At 43.9% G+C, this 14,213-nt stretch overlaps 1 long non-coding RNA gene across 1 annotated transcript in view; it reads right to left on the minus strand.

Moving 5' to 3' along the window:
* LOC118644168 overlaps positions 1 to 14,213 on the minus strand; it is a 203,069-nt gene that overhangs the window by 162,161 nt on the left and 26,695 nt on the right. The window contains exons 3-4 of the long non-coding RNA XR_004964305.1: positions 3,785 to 3,952; positions 3,463 to 3,502 (exon numbers count right to left, since the gene is read on the minus strand). This is a non-coding gene — a long non-coding RNA (uncharacterized LOC118644168). The remainder of the gene's footprint in view (positions 1 to 3,462; positions 3,503 to 3,784; positions 3,953 to 14,213) is intronic.

Here is a 14,213-nt window from a genome sequence, read left to right on the forward strand (position 1 = left end):
GGGTGTCCCCGGACCCGGCTGCGTCTTCTCCGAGGGACAGATCCAAATTGCATCTATCGATTCGCCCGGCGAAGTTTCGGCGGAGTTTCACGGTTTTCCACCTGCACGATCTTTCACTTTTTATCGTACCCTTTTTCAACGATATTCTCTTTTCCGCCTCACCTCCCCTCTCCCTCCCCCCTTTCGCTCATCCGAGGAATATTCTTCCACTCCGCTCGCGCGGACCAGTGTCGATAAGGACATCGAGTGAATAGCCGGGTCGCCGTATAAATGGAAACTTTCCCGAATGCAACGCAGTCTCTGAATTCATTCGCCCTCCGACTAATTCCGTGAAAAAACTTTGCAGATCGACGGAGCGGCCGGCGGCCGGCGTCCCACCCCTTTAAAGCCAGCGCTCTCCTCTTTTCTCCTTTTTCTTTCGCCATTTGAGTCGACTTCCCTTTGGAATTCTGTCCGAAGAAGTTTAGAATCTCGTCCGAGAGGAGGAGAGTATCCGACGCGGCCGCTCAATGTTACTCGCTGTTCCCCAAGTAACATTGATAATATACCCTGAAACGACGAGGCGAGTAACGGACAAAATGCAAAAGTTTTAAATGCAGTGAAATACAAAAACGACTGCGAGTAGCACTCCGGTGATTTCTTTTTCCTTCCCCACACACTTTCTCGCTCTCTCTCTCTCTCTCTCTCTCTCTCTCTCTCTCTCTCTCTCTCTCTCTCTCTCTCTCTCTCTCTCTCTCTCTCTCTCTCTCTCTCTCTCGAAACTCCGTAATAAATTTTGGAATAATCTTAAATTTGCCATTCTGAAACTCTCGCGATACACCGGTGCAATTAAAGACTCGCGCTTCATTTCGGGCGGGGAGAGGAAACGCGACGTCAAAGCTTCCGAGTGCATCCGAAATTAACGGAAACTATCGGCTAGGAATTTTCAACGAGGGCGCGCGCACCGATAGCCATTTTTTTCTCTCCCTCTCTCCTGAAATATTTCGATGGATCCAGTGCTCTCTCTCTCTCTGAAAAATGGAGAAAAGTGAACAGCGGGAAACACGTATTTCTTGTATTCGCCGGGCGAGTCGGTCGTGTATGTATATACGTATATGCGACTCTACGCGACGAGGAGCTTAAAATAATCCACGCTTCGGGAACAAGTAGATTTTTCACACTGCGACTGCGATCTCCCTCGAAAATGTCCGATACTACGAGCCCGCGTACCATCGATCGCGATTATTTCCGCGCTCCGCATCGGTCCTCGATAATACGTACAATCTACAGAGCGATAAGAAGCGTTCTTCGGGCCGAGCATAATCGCCGATTGAAACGACAACTTTTTTTTTCTCTCTCTCATACGGCAATTGGCGAACGAGTTCCTATGACGGGCGATTCTCTTTAATTTCCGAACTTAGAAAGGAATTAGAATTACGAATGCGCGTAAGGTTTAAGAAGTTTATTCCCTCAGTGCCAAAATATATGAGCCCATTCGCGAGTTCGTTGAATTTGACAGTTTCAGTTCCCCGTTATTGCGGAACGTGAACGCGCGGGCGGGGTTAAAATAAAATATTACACCGCGCGCAAAGTTTTGCGGAAAGCGCTCGGGGGAAACTTCGGTTGAGACGGGAGAGCGAGTCGAGGTTTACTCTAGACCTTATATATTCGCCGGGGAAAATGTGGCTGACGAGCGCGGCGAATCACGGACGTGTCAAGGTGCATCCGCGTGAAAATCAACCTTAAACATTTTGGCGTTAAGTCGGCGGTGCATTTTCTTGCTTGCTCAAGCTGCCTCCGTCTTCAAGTTTGCGCGAAGTAAGTAGTCGCGGAGAGAGCCGGACGGGCAAACGGGGGACGTTTTCCAAACTGACTCCAACAAATCCGTCTCGCTTAAATGAGGATAAATTAACGAAATGAAATAAATTAAGCGGAAATAAAAAGATTCCGTTGCGCGCGTGCAGCTATTTGAAGTAAACCCGGGCACGGTGTACGACGTGTGCGGCAACGATAATCATCCGGGAATTTATACGTCCATCCGTTATATTTCCCCGCGTTTGCGAATATATAAATCGTGTAAGGGAAAATCCAGCTTATATCAAAGACCCCTAAATCAAAAGGTAACTATGCGCCTTACACACAGGCGGGCAAAAGACAAGCGCGCATAACGATCCAACGGCGGAAGAAGCGTATCTCTTTCCCAGCGTCGAGATTTATCGATCGACCGGGCGGGGTTTCATGCGGGCGGCGAGCGAACGCGCCGCCGCTTCCGCGCTTCCTTCGATTCAATTTCCCGCGAGCGAAGGTGGTTTATGATTTGTGGCACATATTTCCGAGAGGCATCGTCGCGCACGGCCCCTCCACGGCCCACCGCGCCGGTGCCTCGCGACGCGGTATCGCGTCGCGACGATGGAATTAACAGAGCGGCGCATCCCGCGCCATGAATATGAAACAGCTTTTACGAGGGAAGGGGGGAGAGAGAACGCCTGTAGCGAAATTAAAATCCTCCACGCTCGATCTTCTCGCAGCGTCTCGAATTGATCTTTCAATTATCGTATCAAGACGTTCGAGAGGAACCCGCGCGCGTGTTTCACCCTCGCGTTTTTTCCACCCGACCGCGGCTCCTGAACTCACGAGCGTAATAACCACGCACGCGATAGCTGCGGGGATAGGGGGGGGGGCGTCCTAATAACGGGTGGCGGGGGGCCTCGCGATAAAAATGGGGATCGCGTACGCCGGGTTAAAGTTCTATAGTCGCCGCGCGACGCCCCCGTAATTTATCAGACGGAAAATATGCTTCGCCGCAAGCCGACGTCCTTTATTTCTTCGGAGATAATTTGTATCCGTTACACGCGCTTTATCGGGACGGCTCCATCGAGTTATCTCTCATACTCGACTTACTTCCCTCTAAAGATTTCATTTGTTTAATAAAGCGTAAAAACAATTCCAAAACGGCGGACTTGTATCTTAACGGTATACGCCTTCTCAAAGTGATATCGATAGCCTTCGTGAGGGGAATCCCCGCGAGCCTCGTACAACGATATCTTAACAGTGCATTCGAAAGATCGATCGCGATCAAAAATTCCGACACGAAAGTGTCGCTAATCTTATCGATCCGATTTCATCTCCGATGATAATCGTCACGAATAAAATGTATTGCCGTCACACTTGGGTCTTGATGATGAATTTAAGTTGAAAATTTTCCAGTTTAAATCCAAACTACAATTTCGTTTTCAGATATGAAATAAAATTTTATCCGACAAACATAGAGATCCATGGTCACTCAGTTTTAATTGGCCGATTCTAATTAACGGTCCGCTTTTCTTTCGCGTATGTAATCCGTTTATAATTCGGCCAAAATTAAATGTACGCATACAGGTATATTTTTGTTATATGAAATTATTATCAAAATTATTTCTGCAGTAGAGCAATAGAAATTACAGATTTCGATATATCAAGTATTTTAATTAATTCGTAACTTACCAACACGAAGCGCAACGACGGAGTTTTAAACTACGGCGATCTGTAAAATACAAATCTACGTTATTCTATGAATACAATTATTAATATTTTTTAAAAATTAATATTACGCATACTTTTATTCGGTTAAACTTTTATTTGCCTTCTCTTTGAAACAATATAATTATGTAAACAAATTTTCCTTTCCTAAATATAATCTTATATAAAATTCCAAGTATACAATTAAAATTCTTCTTCGTTTTTTAATTAGATAATAATTTGTTTCTAGCAAGTAAAATAAAACGTAATATTGCAGGTAACAATAATTAAATAATTAATTAATTACCTCGTGCTGTTCCGCCGACGCTCCCAGGTCTGCTCCTCTCAGGTTTCTTCGTTGCACTCACACTCGCGAGAGCCCGGATTGCTTGCAATTGCGCGCGCGCGTGCACTAATTACCAGGATACGACGATCGGGCGACACTCCGAACATTAACCGTACACAATGTGAAAACCTACAAACACATGATTACAAAATTTATTATTAAAAGGACGATATACCATTCTCTGGAAGTAGTATTGTTTTCAAAACAGCGCATATTCTCTGGAAAATTGCATTTCGATCCGCGAGGGATGTTTCACTGTAAGTGTCATTAGAAAAATAATTACCGTTCGTAATTGTCGCAATTGAAACGACATAATTTTCCATCCTCACGATCTTTAAGTAAACGATATAGCTACTCGCGTAAATGGTCGTTCGTGGTTTCGCTCGCTAATCGAAGAAGTTAATTAACCGTACGAGCTAATGTTCGCCATTTGTAAGAAATAGTTTCGATTGCGTCTCAAAGCATAATACAACACGCGGGTGTGTCGGGCTACTATCGAAAGAACAATAGATTTACGTCGATTTCTATATAAATTAACTTTAGTCTTTTTAACTTATTCCATACTCTTTTTTCAATTCTTAAAATTAGTTAAATAAAGAATAAATTAATATCAAATGACAATTAATCTGTATTGGAAATTAAATATTTATTTTAAACAAAATATAACTAATTGATGATTTCTAAACGTTATTATTTTTTTATTTCATTAAGTTCTATTTCTAATTACATTCTATAAATTTTATTTTATTAAAGAAACTTTTATAAGAATTTTTTTTCCTTAAAGAGAATGATATTTAGTCAACTACCTTATTTTGATCGTTTATGTATAATTCTAAAACTATTATATTTTTGACATATTTATGCTATAGGATTTTCCACTTTAAAATATTGTACAGAGTTAAAAGTTAATCAAAATTATGTATAAAATAAAATGTATGTATAAAAATGGTTCAAAAATACATAATCCTTTATTGTACGAAAATTGTATGAAAATGTTTTCAAATAAACATTGTAAATTTCTCGATACACAACTATCGAAAAAAAAAAAAAAAAAAAACTTGCTGAATACGCAAACGTATTACATCTTCCAATCCGCCATCTCGTTCAACTTTACATCGACAAAATGCTTAAACATTGTCTTCTGTACTGATAGATGAAATCGCGTGGAAACCTGTTGAGAACGACATGGAATATCAAGTTCGCAAAAAGATGAAGATAGGACGATGTTTCTCATAAGAGACTTGCTTTCGCACGCTTATACTTTGCTCCTCGTGTCCAAATATATTTGACTGAAGATTCGAGAATAGAGATAGAGTTAAAAGGTTTCGTGTGTTAGATACACAATGCTCAATGCAATATTTTTGCAATGTGCTTTTTACTTTTGTATATATATATTTTTTTACGCCATTTTTCTCCGCCAATGCACAATCCATTCGCAATTAATTGCGATATCATTTCTTTATTACATATGTTCCTATATCGCGTAACGCCGATGAAACCAAATATTTGCACGTATCGTTGAATAATATAAAATAAAATGTCCATATCAAATATAAATAAATCTAAAAGCAAATTGAACTTTATAACCACTGAGCTTTGTAAAAAATTGCCATTTAAAAAGTTGGAAATTTTGCATTAAATAAAAAGTGCATCGAGCGTCATTCGTTACAGCTGTGCGACCCGCTGGTATTTTATGCGAAATCAAGAGTATAAAAAAATAACAATAATGTGTCGCTTCGGGGGTTGGAAGGGTAGGGGATTTATAATAATGCGAGAGTAAAAAAAACGAAAACAAAAAATAGTGCAGAGCTACACGAGGTCAGGTGAGAGCTATCGTTGTAAAACGCTGTAAAACGCAATCGCACGTTGCGAGCACGTTATAATTATAAATAAATAGCCGGGGGACGAGAGGCAACGCTTTATATACCCACGGGGATTATTTTTTATCCGTCCAGGTTTTCTAAATAAAGAAGAATCGTCAGACGTCTGTACCCCTTTTTTCCCTCTACTGCCCGCCGGCGGATTTATATATTGATCATAATTTATCACGAATCTTGTCTAGCATGCTACCTCCCGCTTCTTTCACGCCCTTCAACGCCCCCTCCCCCCCCCCGCCCGCGTCCCCCCGGGCGGAAGTTTACGGCCTTGAACCTCTATTGTTCGTAAGTTTTCCACCCATCGATCATCCGTCCGCGCGCGGCACCTCTCTCGAATCCATTACTGCCCGAGATGTACGGAGCCGGCGCAAAGATGGATTAGACAAATTAGTAGTTATCTTCTCGCGGAGCCGCCCGGCCCTTCAAAATACATCAATTCTCCGCGGCTGCATTTTCAGACCCTCTCGCGGGTTCCAGATAACCCTCTCTCTCTCTCTCTTCCTAACGCCAAAAGAAGAAAAGAAAGAAAGAGAGAGATAGAGATAGAGCAGATATCGCGTATTATCCCGCGACGCTTACCGCGGGCAGATTTACGGCACTGAAAGATCTCAAAAGTCTCGATGGTATCTACCCGCTCGTACATTCTGCATACATTCCGAATTCAAAACATGTACTTCGGGACGCTCTTAACTCTCGCGGATGTAATCCGAATTTATGCTGCGTTCCGAGAGAGCGCGGCGTGGCCGAAAGAGAAACGTGTGCTATCGACACGCGGCGTGTCACTCGACGTGTCACGAGCGCGCTATCTCCCGCGAGGCGGTAACTTTATATATAACGTCACTTTGATAGTTTATTCCCGCGAACGAGATTTTAATCCCCCGGAATTTTTTTTGACGACATTTTATATATATACGCGTCCTCTCTCCCGACTACCGATGTCGCCGCGCAAATTTAAAAGACCCCGACAAGGTGGTAGCGCGACTCCCCGCTGACGTACGGGGGAGGAACGACAAAGCTTGCCGCTGCCCGTACTGCCCTACAGGGAAATCAAGGCGGACCACGACTTATCCTTCTTCCCCCCCGGAGCTACGCACTGACGTAACACGCCACTTGATGTTACACTCTAGCTTTATATTGCGAGAGGAGGCAACGGCATTCGGGATATACGGGTGGGCAATAGACGTTTTCTCTTTCTCTCTCTATCTCTCTATCTCTCTCTCTCTCTCTGTTTTCAGAAGGCGCATCATTACGTGGCATCTCCTAATTCCCGTTTTACGAGTGCTCATAAAGAAAATACATGGATGCAACGGACGTTCGTTACTTCGCTCGATAATTAAGGGAAACAAAATGGAAAATTATTTGTTGGCCCCAACGAGAGAAATGAGAGTTGCAGAAACGGAGAACGAAATGTTAACTATGTTAACTGGATAATCGAGTTAAGAAAATTTATTAGCCAAAGAAACTTTCGTCCGTTCGAATTTTCTAACGTTCGCCTAACGTTTAGCGATACGTTTAGCGTGCGCGATCCATCTTGAAATATTGACTCGCTTATAAACAACCAGTCTATTTTTTTTTTTTTATTATTAAAACAGCTTGTGAAAAAATGACGTAGTAAAATTGATCGATTCTTCGTCGTTGACACTTCAGTCGACTTCGTCTAACAAAATTGATTCGTTGCAAGCAAGTTGCAGAGTTTCACCGACCCTGAGGGCACCCTAATTAAGTTTCCATCCTAATGAAAGTGTTTCGCCGCAAAGTCTACCGAGGAGACGCCGCTCGGTCGTGCCCAACCTTCCGGACAGTGCAAATCTTTTCTTAGGACTTCTCGGAACTCTTGGAAGAGATGTCTACGAAAACGATTAAGTCCAGCAAATTCACTCGGGCGAAACATCAAAGCCAATCTCAATTGCGACCTACATCAATTGCTTTTTATTTAAATTAAATTCCATTCTCTATTTCCAAGTCGTCTGCTTAAACAACTGTATCTAGAGATCATCAATTAAATTGATATATTATGATGTATACTTTATAAAATAAAATAAGTTATATAGTAATTTTTAAAAATATCTTAATACTTGATATTTTAATATTTAATATTTTAATAAACTTAAATCCGTCATATTTTTCCAAAACATAGAAATATACGTTTCACAAAATTCTACTGAGCCGTCTAATTGTATCCCTAAAAAAGTTAAATTCATTACTATAATATATCAATAATATTAACACTATAATACTATTACTATAGTATATATCAATAATATATTATATATTATTCACTTTATATATTATTCACTTTCAAGTTGTAAAATTTACAGTGCTGGCAAATGAAAAACTAGGAGGCAGCAAATCCAGTGGATGAAGACGACCGACAGGAGCCGATAACCTTTCCCACAGCGGACCAGCTCCATGTGTTTGCGCGTTCCTCGCGGGGGAATGGGGAAGGCGGGCCGGAGATATCGGAGGAAGGGGAGCACGATAAGGTGGTACCAGACGCGCCAGGGAGTCTAAGCCGGAAGGATCAAGGACGAAGGTGCAAAGACGGAAACCTCCGTCGGCCAAAGCTCCCCAAATCTGAGGGTTGCTGATCCTCGAGCAAACTGGATTGCTATTTACATAGAATGCGCGCGTGCACATTCCCCGGGAACGTCAGCGTTGACTTTCTTGGGAGTTCGCTCCGTTCTCCTTGATCTTCCCTTCCGTCGCACGAATCAAAGGTCCGGGGATATATTATGCCGCACGGCCCTTCAAGCGCCGCGCATTGTCCCCGGAATTCCGTATGCGCCGTTAATTATGGATTGGCCTGACGAACTCCGTCGTAACTCGGCGTCTCTGCGACTTCCTCCCCGGGCACGCGCCCCGGAGACGGATGCGCGTCGTCTTGCATCGACGAGAGATTGAATATAATGCCGCGGCAGATTGAATCGTAATTTCGAAACTTGTGCCGAGCTGTCCGACAGCCGCAACTTCGTCCGCCGCGTTGTCGCAACTGTATACGCGGAATATCGTTTTCAGTTCATTTTAATCTGTGAAAAGTAAAAGTACGTTTGAAATGCAGATGCTGTGAAAATCATTATCATAAAAGTTGCGTGGGAATGTATTATTATAACAATTATTACGGCCCGCGAACTTTTTTTTTTTTTTTTTACCAAAGCGCAAAATCGCCAGTCGTTAATACGCTATCGAAATATCGCCGGCGTTTCCCATACAGACGCGTAAATAGGTGAAACAATAATAAATAACGCGCCACGAATACCTACCCTTCCCCCCCCCCTGCCCCCGTCAATAAATTACCATAAATCCCACAACAGAATAAATTGTAAAATACGCTCGCCATTATTATACGCGCGCGCGCGCGCAATCGGCGCCAATAACTGCTCCACCCCGCGCGCGCAATAAATCTGTCACGCGCGTCACTACCGCGCGTTTCATCGCCGGCAACAGCGCAACGGGAAACAAAAAAAAAAAATGATTACTGCGAGCGAAGCGTTTTCATGATAAATCCATCCCACGAGCCTTCGTACGGGCTCGATAGCCGCCGAGGCTGCCTACCCTCTCGCGCAGCATTGGATTGGCAACCGGATATCCGGGTATCTACGTACAACGTAAATCCGACGATGCGTAAGAGACTCTACCGGCTCTTGCCGACGTTCGCTTACGTCCTTCGTCATTAAGGTCCATTTTCGTATGACTAATGTTATGCGGCACTCGGCCCCCCCTCCCCCCATGTCGACCGTGTGTACGTCGAGTGGCGTACGTTGGTTATCGGGTATGACTAAATGTTCCGCGTATACTCGCCGCGTTATCAAAATGCCGCCGCGCATTCACGGACGGGAAAATGATATCGTTCTACTTTCGAGAATTAACCGCCGAAAACTCCCGGGGTCCGCGGGGGGAAAAACTTCGGGCGCAACGCGCAGCTGTTGGCTGTTTCCATAATTCGAATGAGTAATCGGCCCGTCTAACTGGACTGACGTAATAAATTTCCCTTGTCGGGTTTAATCATAGAATTACCGAGAAAGAAATAGGCGTAACGTGCGGGAAATTACCGGAAGTTTCGAACTCCCCGCACGCCGTTCGCCGGACGTTACGTTCCGCGCGCTCACGCCAGGCCGAGAATTACGGTTGATCGTGCTAATTTCATATTGCTCGCGATCCGTATAATCCCCGCGCGTATTATATGCTTGCAGTTTGGGGAACCGAGTTGGGAAGGAGTAAGATATCGCGGGAAATCAAAATTAGTTAACCCCGAGGTATCACACCGGGGAGGAGGGAGGGGGGGGGGGAAGAAGAGGTAAGCGGAGCCAGTCAATCAGGGCTGTTAGCGCAACTTGATGGTACTGTAAATCAAGCTCCGGGGGTAATTCAAGCGCTACATAAATCAACCCCGATTCAATTGCACGACACTAACGTCGGGCAGGCGTCTCTCGCTTCATCGCGATGTCGCGCTACGAAATTTTGCCGCGATTTGTCAACGGTAATTCATGGCAAATCTTGAGCGTGACAAGCAGTAGACCCACGGAAAACGGTAAGGTCTAACGATCTCACGTTAATTCCGCACTAACTCTTGGCGCGCGCGCGCGCTTTACATATATTCATCGCCGAGAAGATGGACTGTAAGACACGCGCTTAATTAGCGCTTACACGGGGATCGAGGAAGGAGGAACGCGCGGGAGGGGAGGGGGGAGGGGGAAAAAGGCAATCGCGAGTATTTGCATATTGTCGAGGACGGGCGGCGGCGGCGGCGGGGCAATTACGGGGTAATCCCGTCTCGGCAGGACCTTTAATTCTACGGACGATTAATTTTGTGGATCCGGTAATCCCGCGGTCTCCGGTTCGCGTATCTGTAGCCTACCCCTCTTAGCCCCCGTTCTTCCCTCGCGCGGAAAAGCCGTCCCTTCCGGGACGAGGATGCTTTAAGCGCACACGAAATCGAAAGGGAATGTTTCTTGAAATAGTGGCCGACGGCATGGCATCGCTCTCTGAATCACCCTAACAAATCACAGGCTGTGGGTGTGTTGCGTGACTTTCGGAAGCTTCGACACACGTCCCGTTAATTATGTTCATCGTCGCGAAAATTTACATTGCTACAAATTTACAATTGCTACAAATTCGCGCGCGTGCATCGTATCAATTGCACTCATTAATTAATTAATTGTTCGGCATGTACGCGCGCGCTCTATTTATAATTCGTGTATTTACTCGCGGCATGTGATTACGCTCTCAAAATAATATTTGAGCGCTGCCTAGTCCCGCGAAGAGCGGCGTTCCAACGTTTAAAGTGTTTACCGAAGAAATTATCTCTCGGCGTCATTAATGACCGGAAATACGAGCAGCCGCGTTTCGGTAAGCCTCAACAAACGGAGTAAATTTTCCTTCTTCTGTTTGCGCTCAAGAAGATCCTAGAGCAGTCTGTCTTTACTGACATTTTTTTAATAAACTAATTTTTTAACTTTTGGCTTTATAGAATTGCAAAAGTCTTTTACAAATTAAAGTAAAAGAATTTTACAATAAAAAAAAACACCACGTTCCCCTAGGAACAACGTATACAACATTGTGTAAATAAAATCAGGTTAAAAGTCTAGAAAAAAAATATTTTCTCTTGAAAAATAAATTTTTTATCACAAAATATTTTTGAAATGGTTTTACGGAATTAAAAATTCTTTTACACGCGATCAACAAAAATAAAAAGAGTAAAGAACGATTTCATGTCAACGAGAAAAAAAAAATTTTAACACTTAATATAAGTTTTGTTTTTTCATTATTAATATAAAATTGCTTCCCATCCTCTTTATTCTTGCATACTTTAATTGTGAGAATTTGGAAAAGAATTTGTAATTATGTAAAGCCAATTCAAGGAGATTTTCTAATAAAAAAATGTTGGTGATTGGCTTTGGGGAGGGGGTCCGCTTAATAAACGTCGACGTGAACAAAGGAAAGGCATGTATCGTCGCTCGCCACGCTCCTCGCGCGCGACACTTTGCGCGACATTTATTATGGCCCTTTTACTCAAAGGCTGTAAGTGGAAGTTGCCCTTTCGCGAACGCTGCTGACTAACGTTTTTCTACGCTACGAAAGAGCGATCAAAAGTTTATTTTTCGCGGGACGGTGGATTTTCTCTCTCTCTCCTTCCTCTTTCCCGTAGCCCCGGCTTTCAAAATACACTTGAAGTGGCTGCTACGTGACCTTTGAACCCGGTACGAAGCAAAAGTTACAGGATACAGGTCGTGCGTGAACCGAGAGCCTGAAGGACCTTCCTAGCCGCTACATCAACCTCGATTACTCCTCTTTCCGCTCTTAACCTCCCGCCCCCTTCTTCCCCCGGCGGTCGCGCCGTGGTCCTTCCGGAATTACGGCCAAAGACCTTTACGTCCCGATCCTCGTGCTTCCGCGACAGAATAACAGATCGCGCTCTTCCGGCCGTACCCCACCGCCCCTCGCGATTTCTGTCCGGGCCATCGGAGCGAGCTCGGTATATCAGCTCATCCATTCTCTTCCCACGGCGATCCTCAAAATACTAATACGTATCCTTCCAGGACGCTTTTGTTCACCGTCCGTTCAACACGTAACACGGATGAAAGTTATCGGATTAAAGTACGTTCGGTTTACTTTGCCGGTTTACAACCCGGAAGAAGAGAGAAGCGCGGCACCCCCTTTGATATAATTTCAGAACGCTAGAAAATTATTCGATAAAATATAATAAATGCAAATAAATCTTCAATAATCTCTTCTGGTCTATATAAATTCATAAAAATTTCCCCATCCGATTGTTTTTTCTGCCTTTGCCGAAGTGAAAAAATCGAGGAACGGAAGTGCGAGAAAGAACGATTCTTTGCCGATATTCAGCCGATAATACCAGACTTCTCCGCGATTCAACGTTCGCTTCGAGTTATTCCGATCCATTAATAGTAACGATAATTATTATAGCCGCTTTCGCGTTCCTTCGCGAAATGATCGATTATTCCCGCGACGTTAATTCCAGCCTTTTTTTCTTGCAGTCGTTTTTTAATATCGATTATCGCCAACCAGCCAACTCGGCCGGGAGAAAGATAAAATTTTAAATGGCAGTACTAACTGGATTACCCGCTATAATCGAATGGGTCCGCGAGCTTTGTCAATTTGGAATCTAACAGCTTTAGCATACTCCGTGAAAAACGCGGTTAGTTCATACTCTAAGTTCGTTTCGTTGCAAATTTTTTTTTTAACAGAACAGGTAAAAATATCGGCGGAAAACGTGTATAAAGAGAACGTTAACGTATGCAGATTATGTTAGGTAGTAGAAAAGATAGAGGGACAGAAGGATATGAAAATGTAAAATAAAAATTTTAAACCTCGATGTATAATTCTCTCTGTAGAGAAACATAAAAATTGCAGCTGTGTGATATTTAATGCATGTGTTACATGCAAACATTCGTTTTACGTTACTTACCATTGGCCAACAGAATTAATATTTAAAGGCTTTCACGCACGTGGCGGAAAACCGCACACAACTGAAAGGAAAATTGATTTTCCCATATTTTATTACATTTTCTACCCCCTCCCCCCCACCCCCAAATTAATTTTCTCCAGTTATTCCATATTATCCTTCTTTCCCGCCTGTAGTAAACATATCGCGCGTACGCTACATTCGACGGCGTGTAAAAATTGTTTTTACGATCGCGATGGGAGAGTTCACGGTGCCGTCAAGCGCGCGAAAGTAGTGTAATTAAACCGGGATATTCCGCGAGGGGTGCAGTTCGATAGGTTGCATGCATTTATGTGGCAAGAGCGGCGGTTCCGACCCGGGACCTCGTACGATGTTCGATTTTACGTCCGGACCGGATTTACGAGTATGACCCGCCGAATAAAACACCGGATTCGCCATTAATGACTTTGTTAGGTACCACGAAGGTTGCTCATCTCTTTCGACCACGGAACAGACGTAGTATCTCAATAAACAGTATTCCGTTCGAACGCGCATACACGCGAGTACTAAGTAATATCATGCGAGCGAGGAGGAAGGGGAGAAGCAACGTCCAGAACGAGCGAGCGGCGAGTAACAAATGCAAATTACTAGGATTTATTCCTGGAGTAGAGTTCATTAACGTCGAGATTGCGAGAAACGAGAGCGGACGCGAAAGCAAACGCGGAAGAGATATTATATTGAAACATCAGCGCGCGGCTTTTAAAAAAATATTTACCTAAAAATATCCATTAAAAATTCCTGTATCTTGTTTGCCAGCGGCAAGCATTGTTGGCCGCTGTTTGTCATAATTAAATATTATATGTCGTGCAAATACCATAGCCGGGTAGGGGAAGGGGGGATGAGCGAAAGCTCGGTGCTTGCGGAATCTCAAACTCACACAACGTAATGACGGCGCGATGTACCGAGTTAATTTCTCGTTTTCGTGTCTATACGCCATACCCTGCCGGTACCTGCACCCCACGGTAAACGAAAGATATCCTCAAATTGCAATTTTCCGACGACCGCCAGTCGCGCTTTTCATCATCGTTACGGCGCGCGCGCGCGCGCG

The sequence above is a fragment of the Monomorium pharaonis genome, chromosome 8 (assembly GCF_013373865.1).
Source record: "Monomorium pharaonis isolate MP-MQ-018 chromosome 8, ASM1337386v2, whole genome shotgun sequence".
Classification (NCBI taxonomy): domain Eukaryota; kingdom Metazoa; phylum Arthropoda; class Insecta; order Hymenoptera; family Formicidae; genus Monomorium; species Monomorium pharaonis.